General features: G+C 42.1%; 1 protein-coding gene across 1 annotated transcript in view; it reads left to right on the top strand.

Annotated features, from left to right (window-relative positions):
* TIAM1 (TIAM Rac1 associated GEF 1) overlaps positions 1–20,095 on the top strand; it is a 588,418-nt gene that overhangs the window by 95,054 nt on the left and 473,269 nt on the right. Inside the window, exon 2 of the mRNA XM_082245498.1 lies at positions 10,553–10,594. The gene's annotated coding sequence lies outside the window, so the exon portion shown is untranslated. The remainder of the gene's footprint in view (positions 1–10,552; positions 10,595–20,095) is intronic.

Raw genomic sequence — 20,095 nt, 5'->3', positions numbered from 1 at the left:
TGTGACATTGCAGAAGCTTATCGACACAATGCCACAGCGAATGCATCCCCCGTAATCAAAGCTAAAGGCGGTCCAACGTGTGACCTTTTTTTTTTTTTTTTGGCCAGGCAGTGTATACTGTATGTAAATTACTTGGCAAAGAATATCTATTCAGATAATCTTGTCGTCAAACCATCCCTGTGGCCACTGATCCCAGCACCACCTCTTCAGGCCCTGCTAGCCCACCTGGCTGCAGCTGCCTCTTTCTCTAGCCCACCTGGCTACTTCTCCAGTCCTCCCAGACTACTCGCTCATCAGCCCACCGGGCTAACTCCTCTCTCCCGGGTGTGCTGACTTGCTCCTGCTGTCCTTTTCCTTGCTACTGTACCTCCAGCAAGGACTACCTCTGTGTGTTGTATAGAGTCCATTCAACTCCTGAGCCCCAGACCTGAGGTCCCCATACCCAGACTAGGGGGCACCCTCACAGCCTCCTCGGCACTAATTCTCCATCTTCTACCCGACTGCATCTGTTGGCACGACTTGTTTTGCTTGCAATTTATCTAGCAAGGTTATTTTGCGGTATAATCAAGGAAGCTCAGATCCCTGCAGTGTATAAATGTGCCTTTTACTATACAACAATTCTGTACATACAAATGAATACAATACAAGACTGACAGATATAACAATGCCTAGCAAATAAACAAACTATGGTCTATACACAGTAAAAGTAGGCTTAAAAGTTACTTAACTCGGGTTACTGTGTGTTCGTGATCTCGAACTCAAGCTTCTTAAGCAGTTGCTGGTACAGATTTTTGTTTCTTGATGTTTAAGGCATGATTGTGTCCTGTCCAGCTTATGCCTGAAAACCTTTTATATGTCAGGTTGTTTACCATAGTTATGGAAAAACAGACCATCCCCACATGGGTGTTACTCCTATTGGAAAACCAAGCTTAATGGGAGAAACATTCTCAAATTCTCCCTCAAGATGGCACTCTGGTCTATTACATGCCATTACCTCTTTACTGTAGCTATAGAGACAATAGACTGCTGAAACTGTCAACTGAATACAACAATGATATTGGAAGTTACCATTGTATTCAACAGCATTTGTTTGAGAAGTATCCACTCAAACACAACCTGGTCTGTGAAAACGAATCTGATTTAGAAAATCATTCATTTGTTATAAAATATATTTGTATCAAATGCAACACACTCATGAGTATTAATGAAGTCCCTGCCCCCTGCCAGCCCATCTTGCTGGGGATTGGCTAGGGCCCTCATCGGTACTTAAAGCAGCTCCTCCTAAAATCCATCCTCTACTTCTGGAAGCCTCTCCAAGGTTCCGGAGAGCAGGGGGAGTTATCAGAGGTGCTGCTTTCTGACTCATCCAGCATCTCTGAGTCTCTCAGCCCTGACCCAGATTCAACCCAGGCCTGGCTCTCAGCCAGGCCAAATTTTCCTACGCTAACAATTAACCTGTTCTAGCACACTAGAGTGTGCTACATATCTTTAAATGGGCATTTTTCTATCTGTGTCCCATTTGAGAATCTCCTGCCATTTCTTGTCCTCGAAACACAACAAAGTGAGGAAAAATTTCCTTCCTAGACCAGGTGACCCCAATTGAATATTTCCCGTTTACGCTTGTTCTGATGACAACTGTAAAAATGTAGATTTTTCCACCATTTCTTAACCATGGTCGGTTGGTTATGAGGGCAAACGGAGAGAATCTTTAATTTGGCTCAATTGTTCTCTATGGGTGCAATCATTTGTAATGCAGCAAAGCAATATAAAGGGAATGGGGAAATATAAGCACAGTGATCTGGATTAACACTTGCAGGTATAATAGGGATACAACTAAATAACTGCCACTTTTCAAACTTCAGTCACATTTCAGTTTGCTACTAGGGCTGTTGTGTAACAATGATTTTCTGAAGATCTTTGCCACTGTACCTAAATCTGTCTTTATTTTCTCTCCCTGTTTATACCTGTAAAGCAGCAGTCACCCAGGTTAGGGTATACTGCCTTGCAGAGTGCTGGTATTTAGTTACCCTTGAATGTGATTTCAGTATCCATAGGACATGGGCTTCCAGCTGCAATAGAAATAGATCTACATTGGGCATCAGCTTTCATTTTTTGCCGGTTACTCTTGGCTCCTGGGATTTGTCCAGTCAGTGCAGTTCAGAAAGTTGCTCTTTCTGTGTACATATACCTCTAGAAATGTCTTGGCAGTTTTTAGCTTCTGTTAGGCTAGGAAAGCGTCTGGTTGCTTTTAATTATATTCCATTACGGAAACATGGCCAATAAAATCTAGGTCACTTGCTCACAGCTCAGGAGAAATGAACTTGCCATGCATGAGCGCAGCTTATCCAAAACATTGTCTTCTTGTTGTTTGTTCTAATAGTTGTTTTTTTCTCTGGAATGTTGCAACTTACACGCTCCCTCTGGGTGCGATTTTTACCCCATGTTGCTTGTAAACATCTCACCGCTCATAGACACTTGAGAGTCCAAGGATGGGAGAGAGAATTTAGAGGAGCATTAAAATGGCTTATATTCTTTGACCGTGTCTAATGTCCACTTGGAAAATTATGTTTTTTAAAATACCTTTTGATTGTGTCTTTAAATACTATTGATTTTATTTTGTGATTGCAATGTAAGTGGCACCAATACTTAACCACTTCAATACAGGGCACTTTCACCCCCTTCCTGCCCAGACCAATTTTCAGCCTCAGTGATCTTACACTTTGAATGACAATTACTCAGTCATGCAATACTGTACCCATAAAGTTTGTGTCCTTTTTTTTTCACACAAATAGAGCTTTCTTTTGGTGGTATTTAATCACTACTGAGTTTTTTTTTTATTTGTTGTGCTATAAATAAAAAAAGGACCAAAAATGTTGTGAAAAAACAAATTTTTCTTTGTTTCTGTCATAAAATTTAGCAAATTGGTCATTTTTCATATATTTTGGATACAATTTATACTGCTACATATCCTTGGTAAAAGCACTCCCCAAATAAGTGTATATTATTTGGTCTTTGTGAAAGTTATAGAGTCTACAAGCTATGGTGCCAATTATTGAAAATTCATCATACCTGATGTACTGAAGACTATTTTCATTTCTTGAGACACTAAGAAGCCAGGAATGTACAAATACCCCACACATGACCCTTTTTTGGAAAGTAGATATTCCAAGGTATTTAAAAAAAAAAAAAACTCACCATGCCTCTTAATAAGTAGTCATTTTTGACCACAATTCTTTGCAAAATGAAGATTTTTTTTTTTATTTACAAAATTGTTGTTTTAACAGGTTATTTCTCTCACACAGCATATGCATACTTGCAACTACACCCCAAAACACATTCTGCTCCTCCTCCTCTAATGTCATGACGACCTATCACACTTTTGAAGGCCCAGGAGCACCAGGACAATGGAAACTTCCACAAAATGACCCTATTTTGGAAAACGAGCACCCCAACGTATAGTCTTTTGAGGCATAATGAGTTTTTTGAACATGTAATTTCATTTTCTTTCCACATTTTCCAAAAACATGTGGAAAAAATAAAAAAAAATTTTAACACAAAGTTGTCTATTTATACATTTCCAACACATAGCATGTACATAGCAAAAATTGTACCCTAAAATACTTTCTGCTATTTCTCCTGAGTATGGCGGTGCCACATGTGAGACTTTTACACAGCTTAGCCACATAGAGGCCCAACATCAAAGTAGCTTCATCAGGCGTTCTAGGAGCATAATAAATTACACATCATTTCCAGACAACCTATTGCACTTTTTGGAGGCCCTGGAGCACCAGGACAAAGGAAACGCCCACAGAATGACCCCATTTTGGAAAGCAAACACCCCAACGTATAATATTTGAGGCAGAATAGTCATAATGAATCTTTCGAACATTTTTTTTCCATCAGTTTTTGGAAAATGTAGAAAAGAAAATGAAAACGCATTTTGTTTTTTTGTTTTTTTGTTTTTTTACACAAAGTTTTTAATTTATACAATATTTCTAACACATAGCATGTAAATAGCAAAAATCGCACCGCAAAATACATTCTGCTACTACTCCTGAGTATGGCAATAACACTGGGGTGACTTTTACACAGCCTGGCCAACATCCAAGTAGCACCATCAGGCGTTCTAGGAACATAAAATGCACATACACAAATTTCCTGACAACCTATCATTTTTGAAGGCTCTTCATATTTCTAACACCTAGCATGTACATACCAAGAATTGCACTCCAAAATACATTCTTTTGAGGAAAGGGTAAAAAAAAAAGTATTATCTGGGGTTTTAGTAGTGCAATTGTCCACAGAGGAAATCATTGGTCCAGGCGGCAGGCAGGGACGTGCTTAGCGACAACAATAGTAATTATCCAGGCAGCATGTAGGAATATGGTCTATAGTCAGTACTAGGATATTGTCAGCACAGCCAAAGCATTTGTTCAAAGAAATTGTCAAGGCAGAGACCTGGTCAGCACAGCCTTAATATTGGTTTTGGTACACTGTTACCTGCAGACACTCATTATTGTACTGCTCTCCAGCCCTTCATAAACATACTGCCTCTTGCTACAGCTAATTATTCCCATAGTACAGGTAGCAGGTAAAAGGTGTGGTCAGTTCATGCGGCAGGCAGAGACCTTATGGCAGTAAGTCAGCAGGAGGCTGAGGGCCTCGGTTAGGTAAGACCTAGGCACAGGGGTAGAGGTTTCTCCCACTCGAATCTCTTTGAAGCCTCCGGACTGCAGACCCTAATCCGGAAATTGCAAAACCCGGAAAGAACCAAAAAATCTGTTTTTTTTTTCCATCCGGAAAAACTATTCTGGAGCCCCTCACATATGTGAGACCCTTGTGTACTGCAGAAGCAGGGCAACAGATGAGTCCAAGCGGTAGGCAGAAGCATAGTCGATAAAAGAGGCCAGGGTCAGTTCACGTGGAAGGCAGTGGCATAGTTATTTGAGGAAACATGGAAAATGGTCAGCACAGAAAAATTATTAAAAATATGGGCTAATATTATTTTAGGGATCTGTGATAAAGTCGGAAGCATTCTCCAAGCACAGGCCTGGGTTAGGAGGGAGGGACACTGTATTTCCCTTCGAAAACCTTCGAAATACTCTTTTTGCTGCATACGCAATAACTTTTATGGCGTCTTCAACTTGCTCCAGTTGGTAGAATGTTGTCCGGGAAGTGGCGCTCATGAAGTCGGCTAACTGCATCAGAGCAGGTTTTCTGGGTGGAGGTGGGGGGGTCTTTGTTGATTGATAGATGAGGGACGTGACCATTTATTTTTTATTTTTTCTCATTCGGCCTTTCTGTGGATTTGGTGTAGAGAATATATGCATTACAGAAGGCAAAATTAATGAAATCGCTACTTTCTTGTACCAGAAACGGGACCTTCTTGTTTCCAAATAGGGCTGAAGCATTTGGTTATTGAAAATCACCCCCCCCCCCCGTGTAAATTATATATTCTTGGACGCATGTTGGCTTTTGAATGGGACCTTGTCTTCTATGAACCTCAAGTGTGGTGTCATTGTGGATGATGGACATCCTATATACATTCCTGTTATCCTTCCACCTCAAGGCCAGCACTTAGTTGAAAAGCTGCTTCTTCCCGCCCCTCAGATTTTTGTAAATATTTTATTATCTTTTCATGTGACGACACTGAAGAGATTACACTTTGCTACAATGTAAAGTAGTGAGTGTACAGCTTGTATAACAGTGTAAATTTGCTGTCCCCTCAAAATAACGCAACACACAGCCATTAATGTCTGAACTGCTGGCAACAAAAGTGAGTACACCCCTAAGTGACAATGTCCAAATTGAGCCCAAAGTGTCAATATTTTGTGTGGCCACCATTTATTTTCCAGCACTGCCTTAACCCTCTTGGGCATGGATTTCACAAGAGCTTCACAGGTTGCCACTGGAGTCCTCTTTCACTCCATGACTACATCACGGAGCTGGTGGATGTTAGAGGCCTTGCGCTCCACCACCTTCCATTTGAGGATGCCCCACAGATGCTCAATAGGGTTTAGGTGTAGCGACATGCTTTGCCAGTCCATCACCTTTACCCTCAGCTTCTTTAGCAAGGCACTGGTCATCTTGGAGGTGTGTTTGGGGTTGTTATCATGTTGGAATACTGCCCTGCAGCTTAGTCTCCAAAGGAAGGGGATCATACTCTACTTCAGTATGTCACAGTACAAGTTGGCATTCATGGGTGCCTTAATGAACTGTAGTTCCCCTGTGCCGGCAGCACTCATGCAGCCCCAGACTATGACACTCCCACCACCATGCTTGACTGTAGGCAAGACACACTTGTCTTTGTACTCCTCAACTGGTTGCCGCCACACACACTTGACACCATCTGAACCAAAAAAGTTTATCTTGGACTAATTGGACCACAGGACATGGTTCCAGTAATCCATGTCCTTAGTCTGATTCTCTTCAGCAAACTGTTTGTGGGCTTTCTTGTGCATCATCTTTAGAAGAGGCTTTCTTCTGGGACGACAGCCATGCAGACCAATTTGATGCAGTGTGCGGCGTGTGGTCCGAGGAGCAATGACAGGCTGACCCCCCTACTCCTTCAACCTCTGCAGCAATGCTGGCAGCACTCGTACGTCTATTTCCCAAAGACAACCTCTGGATATGACGCTGAGCTCGTGTACTCAACCTCTTTGGTCGATCATGCTGAGGCCTGTTCTGAGTGGAACCTGTCCTGTTAAACCGCTGTATGGTCTTGGCCGCCATGCTGCAGCTCAGTTTCAGGGTCTTGGCAATCTTCTTATAGCCTAGGCCATCTTTATGTAGAGCAACAATTCTTTTTTTTTTTTTTTTTCAGATCCTCAGAGTTCTTTGCCATGAGGTGCCATGTTGAACTTCCAGTGACCAGTATAAGAGTGAGAACGATGACCCCAAATTTAACACACCTGCTCCCCATTCATACCTGAGACATTGTAACACTAACGAGTCACATGAAACCGAGGAGGAAAAATGGCTTATTGGGCCCAATATGGACATTTTCAGTTAGGGGTGTACTCTCTTTTGTTGCCAGCGGTTTAGACATTAATGGCTGTGTGAGTTATTTTTGAGGGGACAGCAAATTTACATTGTTATACAAGCTGTACACTACTTTACATTGTAGCAAAGTGTCATTTCTGAAGTGTTGTCACAGGAAAAGATATAATAGAAGATTTACATAAATGTGAGGACTGTACTCACTGATGTGAGATACTCTATATGATCACCTTTGTTCAGCATACCAGGTCCGACACAATTTTTCCACTTGTGCCCATGTAGGCTGGGCACTCGGGGCTGGAGATGGGAATTTCTTCCTTCATATATGCGGAATGCATTCAGATATCCCATGGCTATTTCACATAACTTATTTTGACCCCGTATTTGGCCCTTTTGTTAGGAATATATGGTTTTATTCCTAGCCGGCCTGTAAAGTGTACCAGGGACTCATCCACACATGTTCTGATCAGGGACATAAGGTTCTGCAAATCTTTGGGAAAAAAAATTTAAGTGGGCGAATGTGACGGTACTAACCGTCACTATGAGTGAAAGACAGATAAGTAATGGTTTGGATTGGATTGCTTCAATTATGTCAGCAAGATCTTAATATATAAATATGAAGATTTAATACCACCTTACACAGTGTATTCCATGCTTGGCTGTGAGAGAGACACAGACTGTCATTCGCAGACTTCCCTATTGTTTGTGTATTGAGAGGGAATGTGTATTGTGTTAAAGTTTACCTGCCTGTTCCATCGTTAAATGTTGTTGACATCACATTGTTCTGTCCAGACGGCTAGATAATTAGTTTAGTTCCTGTATACACTTTCATCTGCATATGCTACTGTAATCAGTGAGAGGGGAGGGATTGTGAACACTGTATGGGAGTGTAAAACCCTGTTCCTATTGAATTGTGAATGTCACGTCCAGTCTTCAACAAGGTCCACCTGGGCGGTAACCTTGTGGGTGAAAACTGTATACAAGTCTGTTTCTTGTTCAATAAATTTGTTCTGGAGTTACTTCACCCTCAATCTAGAGTCCTGTCTCTTATTGGGGGAATATGCTACAAGGGATTGCATACTCCCTTAGATAATCACTAAGCTCTTGTAAGAGCTTGTTCTGCTGCACTCTCTGGGGAAAGAGGTTCACCCACGGGAACCTGGAGCCTTGTCGTAGGTCCAGGGTGGGTAGGAGACGGCGAGACCCTAACCAAGCTGCAGCGGTTCGTATGGTCCGAATTGGTTACGGTGTCTGGTGGAGTGCTTGGAGCCCTCGGGAAGTACTAGGAGCATCTGTCAATGGAGGTACCCAGTCAGGGGTGTCCTGTTCTGTTACAGCGAATTTTACGTAATTTGTCATTATTTGGATGGTTTCGGGGAGGGCATTGGGTGTTGCTGAAGTGAAGGAAGCTCATAATCCTATCATAATGCATTACGGCAGAATAAATGGGCTTCTGGTGGATGGGGTTGGTGGACAGATGGATATGTCCATTTTTTTTTTTTGAATGGATCACGGGGTAAACTGCCATGCTCATTAGCTGTTTACCCCCTGTGGGCAATGAGCTGTGTCTCAGAGACATGCTTCCACCGGCAGTGCAGGGCTGTGCACACTCGATCGCGCGCATGCCCTGCTTGAATAGGCCGACGTCCTAAGAACAAGAGCCGCACCACACCGCTGTCATGTGACAGTGGGTGGGCGGCAAGTGGTTAAAACTGGCTCTGCCTTGGCCAGTTTTTGGACGGAGGTGGCTATGCAATGCAGGTGCAGTCTGTACTCCCATTGCAGGTGGCGCTCGACTGAAGCGGCAGTGCAGAAGGGGAAGGAATTTGTTAGGAACCTTGGTTTCTCTATGACTTACTACAGTCCACAAGGAGACAGCTCTCTGAATGTTGGCGCCCCATGTGACTCCAGCGGCCATCTATTTAAGACTTCGGCTCTTGGATTTGGCACGCTTTGTGAGTGGCTAGTGAAGGGACTGATTACCCGTCTGGCAGAGACACTGCTTAGCGGTAGGGAAAGGTTCTGGTGTAATAGGGCCAGTGCAGAGAGTTCATCTACCTTGCTTCAGGAAGCCTCCCCTTTTGAGTGTGGACCCACCAGGTTGCGTTCTGCTTCTCATTGCAGATGCTATCGGCATCTTTTCACGTCTACAGACTGCTGTTACAATTCGTAAGTGGCTCCAGACGGTTGTGCCTACCTGCCAAGCTTAGCTGGACCTGTTTATAAAGGTGTATGCTTTAGGGTTTCTCCTTGATCCTTCAGTACTTGGTGAGTCAAACCTGTACTCTGTTGGGGCATCCAGAGTTTGGTTAGATCACTGACTTAGCAAGCAGTGAAGAGAAAAGATGACCTCCCTAAATTGCACGTATTTTTTTTTTTTTGTTTCCCTCTTCCTTTCCCTTAAATATAATTACATACTGCTGGATCCATAGAAATCATTGAACTGCCTGTGTCATTTATGTTCAGGAGCCTAAAATTATAGCAGGGACTTTCAAAAGGACTGAATGCTGTTTAGGAACCCTGTGCAAACCTATGCATGTACATAACGTGCTAATTAATGCTTAACACTCTAAAGCTACTTAACCAACTCAAGTGTATGCAAATCTAAATGTGCTATATACAGTACATATATTAAAAACTTGTACATATAAAACCTGTGCAAAAAATATTTCCTAACATATTTTTTTCTGTAGCATAGCATGCACATACTGTATAAGATCAACACATCCATCAAAAATCCCAGGGTCAAGGTTTCTTTCAGGAGTCCATGTTTCTGTGTGAAACCTGCACACTCCCTCCAGAATGCCACTTGCCCCTTTTTGTAGTACATTTTTGTCAGTGCTTTATAAAGGTATAGCGCACATTTTCCTACCACAATAGAGAGAGTTAGTAAAACTTCAAATACTCCTTGCATTCAGAAATCCTTCAGACAGCAATTCTCCAATATATGTCAATATATAGGGCAAAACAAATCCACATTGTAACCCACGCTTTATACAGTTTACAAGCAACAACATTTAAAACAAGCGTAATCACTTAAGTGTACTAAAATTCAATGTACATAGTCTCTGCCCTACACGTTACGTCCACTGGACTTTATCAGGGTCATTTAATTCTTGTGGTAAAGTATTAATGAGACATTCAGTTGGTGTAGGCTGCTTTTGTAGATGGGAGTGATTGTGGGAGATAGCATAGAAGTCTTTGGGTTTAGTTTGATGCTTGGTGATCTGTCTTTTGTTGTCAAATAAGTAGATGTAAAACTGCTACTGGGCTTGTACTATCTACTGTCCAGAAATGAACAAGCAACTGAGCTCAAACTTACTGACTACAGGATTGTTCCAGGTCACAGATTCAATAGGTGGTAAAGTCAGCACCAGCATGATGGCCTTGGAACATGAACCTTAAAAAAACAAGTCCGATATGAGAGCTGTCCTATTTCTTCCTCATAGATTCGCTTTAGTTTTCAATTTTGATAGATACATACCTTTTTTTAATTCCATGTATTTCAGAAGTGCTTTTTCACCAATGACCCAAATTAAAATTTGTGTTTCAGGTGGTGTGCCAGTGATATCAACTAATGGAGTCCAAGCAGTGGGTATGTAACTTGCTTTTCACATAGATCATTAAGCCTGTATCCACTATGTTTGTCCCACTGCCAGGTTTTGGTAATTTCCCTGTAATGTCCTGGCTTTTTTCATGTTTCTTCTTTAACCTCATTTAATATGTGCTAATATAATAAAAATCTGTCTGAGCCTGTTTGTGTTTTTAAGCAGACTCGGAGCCCCGTCCTTTCCATTTTATGATCAAAGCTTAAGTTTAATGCAATTAATGATATTAATAAACTCCATTTTTTTTAAGCAGAGTTGAGTTTCAGTTCACTAATGAGATGCTAGCAGGGATAAGCATGGAGCTTTTTAAATATTTAGCCAAGTTTGAGGGTATCTAATACCTTTCTGTGCTGATGTTAAACTTTCTTGGCCGCTCTCCAGCATGTTGTAATGTCGCTGTGCATTCAGGAGGATTCAGAATACTATATGATACTACTTTTTTCCTGCCTGCACCCTAATCTTTATTGAAGGGGTTTTCTACTATTAATGATTGTCGATCTCTCACCTCCTGAACTATGACTTCAGGCTATGGTTTGCAAGAGACAGCCTAAGTGGCACAATCATTTTACAGTACCTATTTTTGTGTGTGTGTGTGTTTTTGTGATATATATATATATATATATATATATATATATATATATATATATATATATATATATATATATATATATATATATAATATATATATATTGCCTTGCGAAAGTATTCGGCCCTTTTGAACTTTTCAACCTTTTGCCACATTTCAGGCTTCAAACCTAAAGATATAAAACTGTAATTTTTTTTGAAGAATCAACAAGTGGGACACAATCATGAAGTGGAACGAAATTTGTAACAAATAAAAAACTGAAATTGGGCGTGCAAAATTATTCAGCCCCTTTACTTTCAGTGCAGCAAACTCTCTCAAGAAGTTCAGTGAGGATCTCTGATCCAATGTTGACCTAAATGACTAATGATGATAAATAGAATCCACCTGTGTGTAATCAAGTCTCCGTATAAATGCACCTGCACCGTGATAGTCTCAGAGGTCCGTTTAAAGCGCAGAGAGCATCATGAAGAACAAGGAACACACCAGGCAGGTCCGAGATACTGTTGTGGAGAAGTTTAAAGCCGGATTTGGACACAAAGATTTCCCAAGCTTTAAACATCCCAAGGAGCACTGTGCAAGTGATAATATTGAAATGAAGGAGTATCAGACCATTGCAAATCTACGAAGACCTGGCAGTCCAACTAAACTTTCAGCTCATACAAGGAGAAGACTGATCAGAGATGCAGCCAATAGGCCCGTGATCACTCTGGATGAACTGCAGAGATCTACAGCTGAGGTGGGAGACTCTGTCCATAGGACAACAATCAGTCGTATACTGCACAAATCTGGCCTTTATGGAAGAGTGGCAAGAAGAAAGCCATTTCTTAAAGATATCCATAAAAAGTGTCGTTTAAAGTTTGCCACAAGCCACCTGGGAGACACACCAAACATGTGGAAGAAGGTGCTCTGGTCAGATGAAACCAAAATCAATTTCTCTGCGTTCCAGTTTTTTCTTATCTAATTGTACACATGTATCGTGTATTTGATGTATGTTAATGCCTCTTTTCAAAATAAAAACTTTTGTACAAGAAACCAAAATCAAACTTTTTGGCAACAATGCAAAATGTTATGTTTGGCGTAAAAGCAACACAGCTCATCACCCTGAACACACCATCCCCACTGTCAAACATGGTGGTGGCAGCATCATGGTTTGGGCCTGCTTTTCTTCAGCAGGGACAGGGAAGATGGTTAAAATTGATGGGAAGATGGATGGAGCCAAATACAGGACCATTCTGGAAGAAAACCTGATGGGAGTCTGCAAAAGACCTGAGACTGGGACAGAGATTTGTCTTCCAACAAGACAATGATCCAAAACATAAAGCAAAATCTACAATGGAATGGTTCACAAATAAACATATCCAGGTGTTAGAATGGCCAAGTCAAAGTCCAGACCTGAATCTAATCGAGAATCTGTGGAAAGAACTGAAAACTGCTGTTCACAAACGCTCTCCATCCAACCTCACAGAGCTCGAGCTGTTTTGCAAGGAGGAATGGGCAAAAATTTCAGTCTCTCGATGTGCAAAATTGATAGAGACCTACCCCAAGCGACTTACAGCTGTAATCGCAGCAAAAGGTGGCGCTACAAAGTATTAACTTAAGGGGGCTGAATAATTTTGCACACCCAATTTTTCAGTTTTTTATTTGTTAAAGTTTGAAATGTCCAATAAATTTCGTTCAACTTCATGACTGTGTCCCACTTGTTATTGATTCTTCACAAAAAAATTAGTATTTATATATATATGTATATGTGTGTGTGTGTGTGTGTATAATGGTTCTCTTTTAGAATTTGGTAATTCTTTAGACATGCATTGGGGTTCCCTGAAGAAGCAGAGAATAATTTCTGCAAAACGAGTTGGGCTACAATGTACACACTAAACTAATTCATGCATTGACTGTAACCACAAATGTGCAAGAGTACAAGCCATTATGCTATTGTCTGTAGATTATGGCATTGTTTTATACTCAACTGTATGGTTTTAAGTAACTATTTTTGTATAATAAAATTATTTTTTATACGAATGTTAGCGTATGTGCTCACCTCAGCTACAACTCCATATCCTATAAAGTCCTACTTTTCCTCAAAGGGATACTTCGCTTAATACTCTTAGTTTCGTACTATACCCTGGATGTGGATGTGGGAAATTGTCCCTAAACCTGGGTAATTATAAAAAAAAAACTACGAATTAAAGCTATATTGTATGCAGTAGTCCCATTCGGGTGTCAAATGGCACTTAACACTGCAAGTACCGGCTTGGCTCCACTCGGCCCGGCTTGGCTCGGTTTGGTTTTCCACTGCATGGTACCGCATGGTACGCTGTTGGAACGGTTTGGTACGGTTTGCTTTTCCACTAATAGTAAGTGGGTGGGATAACAACGATTCTCTGACCAATCAGTGGCTAGTAGTGACAAACAGTCAAGGCTGCATGCAAAGGATTGTGGGATATGGTACTGGTACGGCCCTCTTGGAACCACAACCGAGGTGGTACTGTTTAAGTGATCTGTACCGTTCAGTTCCATGTAGTGGAAAAGCGCCGCCGTACCGAACCGTTCCAACACCTTACCATGCAGTGGAAAAGTGCAAAAGCGAGCCGAACCGTTTGGTTCCATGCAGTGGAAAAGCACCAAAAGTGTGCTTTTTAAAGGCTTCAGTAAAGTCCATTCAAATATGATGAAGTGATACTGAATCAAAAGAATCTGGTGATTCCTGACACAGCATATTTCTCTATCAGGCAGTGATATACAAGGTATATGGTTTCTGAAAGCCAGGTTCTCTACTTAGACAATCGGCTGTTCTTTTACAGTGAAGCTGTTCTGGGTTCTGTGGCATGGCCTCATCTGCAGGAGGCTTGCTCTCGCTCTGAACATGTTCTTGGCAGTGATGCGGACTTAATGCGACAGCGTTCCCTGACAACACACTGATCTTACTAATAATGCTGCGCCAGAGGCTTTGATACACAGCCGTAGAGGGACCCTCTGATCTGTGCTGCTGACAATTCACCGGTGTGTTGTAACACAGTTTACTCTTTATATATTGACTCTGAGCATCACAGCTCATTAGTGTCCTTTATGTTCCACTTCCCCTTAAAGAGATACTAGATGGAAAATAGAGAGATTGTCTATAGCCAAGCATGTAGTCATGTGACATGTGTAAGGGATAGTAGAAATGGTCGTCCGTGCATCATGATGCTAGATTAGAGTTATTACAGATGTACACTATATTGTCAAAAGTATTGGGACCTGCCTTTACACGCACAGGAACTTTAAGGGAATCCCAGTCTTTAGTCTGTAGGGTTCAATATGGAGTTACAGAATACTTTATAAATCCCAAAGAAAAATTGGGAAATTGTTAGTTGGCCCATCCTTTTCAGCTATAACGCTTCAAGTCTTCTAGGAAGGCTGTCCACAAGGTTTAGGAGTGTGTCTATGGGAATGTTTGACCATTCTTCCAGAAGTGCATTTGTGAGGCCAGGCACTGATTTGGAGGAAAAGACCTGGCACGCAGTCTCCCCTTTAACTCAGCAGAAAAGATGTTCTATCCGGTTGAGGTCAAGACTCTGTTCAGGCCAGTCAAGTGCCTCCACCCCAAACTCGCGCATCCATGTCTTTATGGACCTTGCTTTGTGCACTGGTCCAAATCATTTGGTGTAGGGGGGATTATAGTGTGGGGCTAGTGTTTTTCAAGGGTTGGACTTGGCCCTTTAGTTCCAGTGAAGGGAACCCTTAAGGCGTCAGCATACCAAGACATTTTGGACAATTTCATGCTCCCAGCTTTGTCGGAACAGTTTGGGGATGGCCCCTTCCTGTTCCAACATGATTGCACGGTAGTGTACAAAGCAAGGTCCAAGATGAGCGAGTTTAGGGTGGAGGAACTTGACTGGCCTGCACGGAATCCTGACCTCAACCCAAGAACACCTTTGGGAGGAATGAGAGTGCAGACTGCAAGCCAGGCCTTCTCTCAACATCCGTGCTTGACCTCACAGATGTGCTTCTTGAAGATTGGTCAAACATTCCCATAGACACACTCCTAAACCTTGTGGACAGCCTTCCCAGAAGAGTTGAAGCTGTTAGAACTAGAAAGGGCGGCCCAACTCAATATTGAACCCTACGGACTAAGACAGGGTTGCCTTTAAAGTTCATGTGTGTATAAAGGCAGGTGTCCCAATACTTTTGACAATGTAGTGTATTTACTGTGTCTTATCAAATAAAATGTTACAAATTTAAGCTTTCTAGTTGAGTGTCCTGGGATAGCCTGCTGCTCCCCTTTTTTCCCATCCTGGTGTTCCAGGAATGCCTCCTAAGCCTTGTGACTTTATAGGCTAGGCATTCTAACCTTCTTTTAGGCTGGGTTAACACTGCTGCACAGAGCGGCTCACAGCAGTGTTAGGTGCGTCCCTGTTCCCCGTTTAGGTCCAATTTCAGCCCGAATTTTGGGCTGAATTCGGACCTAAAATGGACCAGAAGACACACAGGACTCCTGTGCAATTTGCACCAGAGCCGCTCCAGGGATATGTGAACCGGCTCCATAGAGGGCTGGTCACAATCTTCTGACATGCAAATTGGATGGGGGGAAACCCGCATTCAATTTGCAATAGTGTAAACCCAGCCTAAATCTAATTCTGACTTTGTAGGTAACCATTTGATGGTCAATATATATCTTTCCAAAATTGATTACTCTGTGTGTAGTTAAATCAATACCATTTTCCAGTAAAAAGTAATGATTGCGGAAAATACAATTAAAAACAATTAAAAGCACAATCAAGCTTTTTTTAGTTTGCTGCATTAAATGATCTTTCTTGAGCAAAAGATTGTTTTAAAGGAATTAATTGAATCTGTGATTATTTGGTAATCTTTTCGTGTGTAGTCAACATAAGCAATAGTGTTTTGTAGAGCACAGAATAGCATTTCTGCATTAGTACTGGGAGCCGGTTACTGAATGTGATTGAATTTTGCATGAGATGAAATGTCAATTAAAGGTAAACTGATCAGACTTCCAACTGATGATTGCAGCAGCTGTTGATGTTCAACTCTCCAGCATATCCAAACATCTGAAATTTTAGGCAAACAGGGAAGGATTTAAAAAAATTATGTACTGGCCCTCCCCATGTCTCACCCCCACCCCCCAGGAACACATGACAACCCCCAGCACTCCCTACAACAAACAGGTTCATTTTAAAGTGGTTGTAAACCCTCACATAATCCCACTGAAGTGAACAGCCTCAGATGATTCATCGAGATTAAACCAATCCTCCTACATAGGTTTTACTTGTTTATCTGCAGCCCTCTCTTCCCTACACCACTTAAAAAGGACAGAATCATGTTAAAAATCCTTCTACATCTGTTAGTATCACAGAGGAGGGTGTGGAGAGGCTTCACTTGCAGTGTGTGAGAGCTGATTGGAGGAAAGGCACACCCCCCCCCCCCCATTCACACAGCAGAGGAACTGTGTTGTGAATAGACCAGTTGTGTGATGAGCTCTCTGCCCATCACAAATGTATCTCATGTGGGGAAAACTACTTAGAAGTGACTCATGCTGATAACAGAGAAACAAAGCACCAGAGAGAAACTACACGTAGAGCTTTGAAGAGAGATAAGTAAACCGTACAAATAAATGTGCTTTGTTGAGATTTCATGACTGCAGTTTACAACCACTAAGTGTGATGAAGCGAACAGGGGCTTTATGCTCATCTGCTGGAGAGGAAGATACTCTTAGCCACCAATAGAAGATGCTGTTAGGAGACAAACTGCTTACTCCGCCCAAATGGCAAGCCCATCTCCCAACAGCTCTCGAAGGTGTTTAATTACAAGAACAATTATACATTTAATGTGTCTATAGCCAAAAGTTTTTCTTTTAATAAAGTAGGGAAGGGATATTTTGTTTATTTACAGGTACTTCTACTGCACTGCCAATTTACGCAGCGCTAAGCATATCAATTGTACATTCACATCAGTCCCTGTCCCCAGGGAGCTTACAATCCAAGGTTCCTAACTCACATTCTTACATACACATACGAGGTCCAATTTAGGCAGGAGCCAATTAACCTACCATCATGCCTTTTGGAGTGTGGGAGGAAACCCACACATACACAGGGGGAACATGCCAACTCCATGCAGGTAGTGCCATGTTCGGGATTCATACTGGTGACCCTAGTGCTGCTAGGTGGAATTGCTCACCACTTAGCCACTGTGCTGGCCCTCCTATATTTTAGGCACTATATTTGTCCTGATGACCATTGTTCCTGGAACATAAAATAATGGTAAGTCCCACATTTTATGGTAGGCCAACCCCAACAGGAGGTGAAGAGAAATATTCCCTTTCGGTCACCTCTAGACCATATTCAAACCTCAACCAATTTCTACTTAATCCAAAACGAATCAAAGCTTTAATTGTAGATACACTTTACCAGGCAGGACTTTGGTTGTTGGGCTAACAGCCTCTTTTTAGAGAAATCTACCGCAATATACTCCATTCTGCTATCTCTCAACCCTCACCTGAACATGTCCTGATAAAGGGCAATCAGTAAAGCATCAAAACCTTGTTTGCTAGCTTTTTACTCTTGCAACAAATAAAAATTGACCCAGACTTTCAACCATTCACCTGGAACTTTTCATTCTTCTAGGCTTTCTATGGTCTTTCAGGGAACCTCCTCTTTCAACCCATTTTATTTGACCACAGCCACCAAAATCTTGATCTGGCTCTCCAACAACATATCTTCTATTTTTTGCATAACTGTATTTTTTTTTTTTCTTCGATATGTCCGTTCTCACTCTGCAGGCTGTCTATACATTGAGGAGTGTGATTAGCATCCCTGCTGGCTAGATCAGATCAGTCAGATATACAGATGGAGGAGCATTTTATCATGCTAGCAGTAATTTAACCCTATCCTCTATGTATAATATGGCTCTGCTTTGCACTGGCATATGGACCCCATGGTAAAATGGAGACCATGCGTTACAAGATGGGGAATGGCTTCATCCTTTACACTCTTGGTAAGTGTAGGAAATGGCTTAGGATTCATTATTTGACTAATCCACACAAAAGCAGCTTTAACAGCACCTTGAAACCTTATGTTTTTATTCTGAAGGGTTTTGGATATGGTGGGGAAGATTCTGTTGTAGCTTTCACTTTACATTTTTTTGATAAATAATGCAACCATTTGAACGCAACCATTTTGATTGCTATGGGCTACAATGTAAGTGCTGTTTCTTTTTCACCAATATTCAGCAGCCCCTATGTGTCAAAAACATTTGAAGTTTCATTGTGGTGTGTGTTTATTAATGTGAAAAGTGTTGGGAACTACTACAGTAGGGTGTAGGGCTTTGGACTTGCTCTAAAAGGGACAGAACCTAGTTCTCATGGTCCACCCATCCGAAACCAGGTGGACCCCCATTCTTCGGGAGACCTGCCAAGGCAAGTTCTACCTAACTACTAGCTGGGCTCCACTGCAGGGAGACCCCATGGGAAGGGGAGAACCTGACCATAAGACCATGTTCCCTCCCTTTTAGAGCAGAGGGCACATGGTGCTGTGGTCAGGCTCTCCCCTTCCCAAGAGGCCTTCCTTCAGTACAACTAGTACTTGGATAGACCTTGACTTGGCAGATCACCCAAAGAATGGAGTCCACCTGGTTTTAGATGGGTGGACCATTAATACCATGCCCTCCTCCTTTCAGAGCAAGTCCAAGGCTCTACACCCTACTAAATGTGGGAGAGTAAAGTGCTGCCTGCATGTGCCAAAGTGCAAGACATTGGTTGACCCTGTTGTGTTCAAGTACAGCGCCACATTGAAAAAGGACCCTAAATAGTAAATTGAAATGAACAAAGTCCATAAAGTCCGTCTGAGGCTGGTGCTCAGGTGCAGAAATAATTACAAAAAAATTTCAACACCATTAGTGCAGACACATTCCTGACGATCACCACGTGCATGAATAAGGTAGTCTCCTTACCGGAATTATAGACCCCCTGTTAAGGAAGGTCCACCGAGCATGAGGTATAAAAACGATCATCAGTGAAGGGTCCACTCCAAATCAGCATCCGATCCACCACGGAATGTGCATACAGGACAGTAAACTTTGCAAACTTCATAAACCCCAAATGATGGACATTGATGTTCCTGTCAGTGGGACTGACCCTCAATCCAAGATGGCGGCCTAGGCAGCGTCAGTGACGTTGGCTTTACAATCAGCTCCTTCAGCAGGAACACAGGAAGACGTCGGCACCGAGTCCCCGGATTACTGACTGGCCATCGGCTGCTGGTCAGAAATCAATCACTGCGGACCAGAGGCGCCACTACCTCACCACAGGCCCCGGCTACAAGCCCGCTGGAGTGGTGGATCGGATGCTGATTTGCAGTGGACCCTTCACTGATGATCGTTTTTATACCTCCTGCTCGTGGACCTTCCTTAACGGGGGGTCTATAATTCTGGTAAGGAGACTACCTTATTCATGCACGTGGTGATCGTCAGGAATGTGTCTGCACTAATGGTGTTGGAATTTTTTTGTATTTATTTCTGCACCTGAGCACCAGCCTCAGACGGACTTTATGGACTTTGTTCATTTCAATTTACTATTTAGGGTCCTTTTTCAATGTGGCGCTGTACTCTTAACACAATTGCTTTATGGTTTGATTATACTATTGTACTGGCAGCCTTCACTCTTCTTAGTGTTTTTAGTGTCTTTGTTTATTGGTTGACCCTGACCCGGAATGGTTAGGACTAGGGTCCTTTAGCTTTGGAAGTGGACCACATGGTACACCCTATGCAATTTTTTGTGCACTTCACTTTTTGTGTGCTAATTTTTTTTTTATTTTTATTGCACCTAGTTTTAGTTTTGTGTGTGTGTGTGTGTGTGTGTGTGTGTGTGTGTGTGTGTGTGTACTCTGCACCATGGAGCTTACTTTTTTTTTTT

This window comes from Pelophylax lessonae (assembly GCF_965119305.1).
Source record: "Pelophylax lessonae genome assembly, chromosome: 2".
Taxonomy (NCBI): Eukaryota; Metazoa; Chordata; class Amphibia; order Anura; family Ranidae; genus Pelophylax; species Pelophylax lessonae.
Note: the sequence above shows the minus strand (reverse complement) of the source record. Positions and strands in the feature narration are given on the sequence as shown.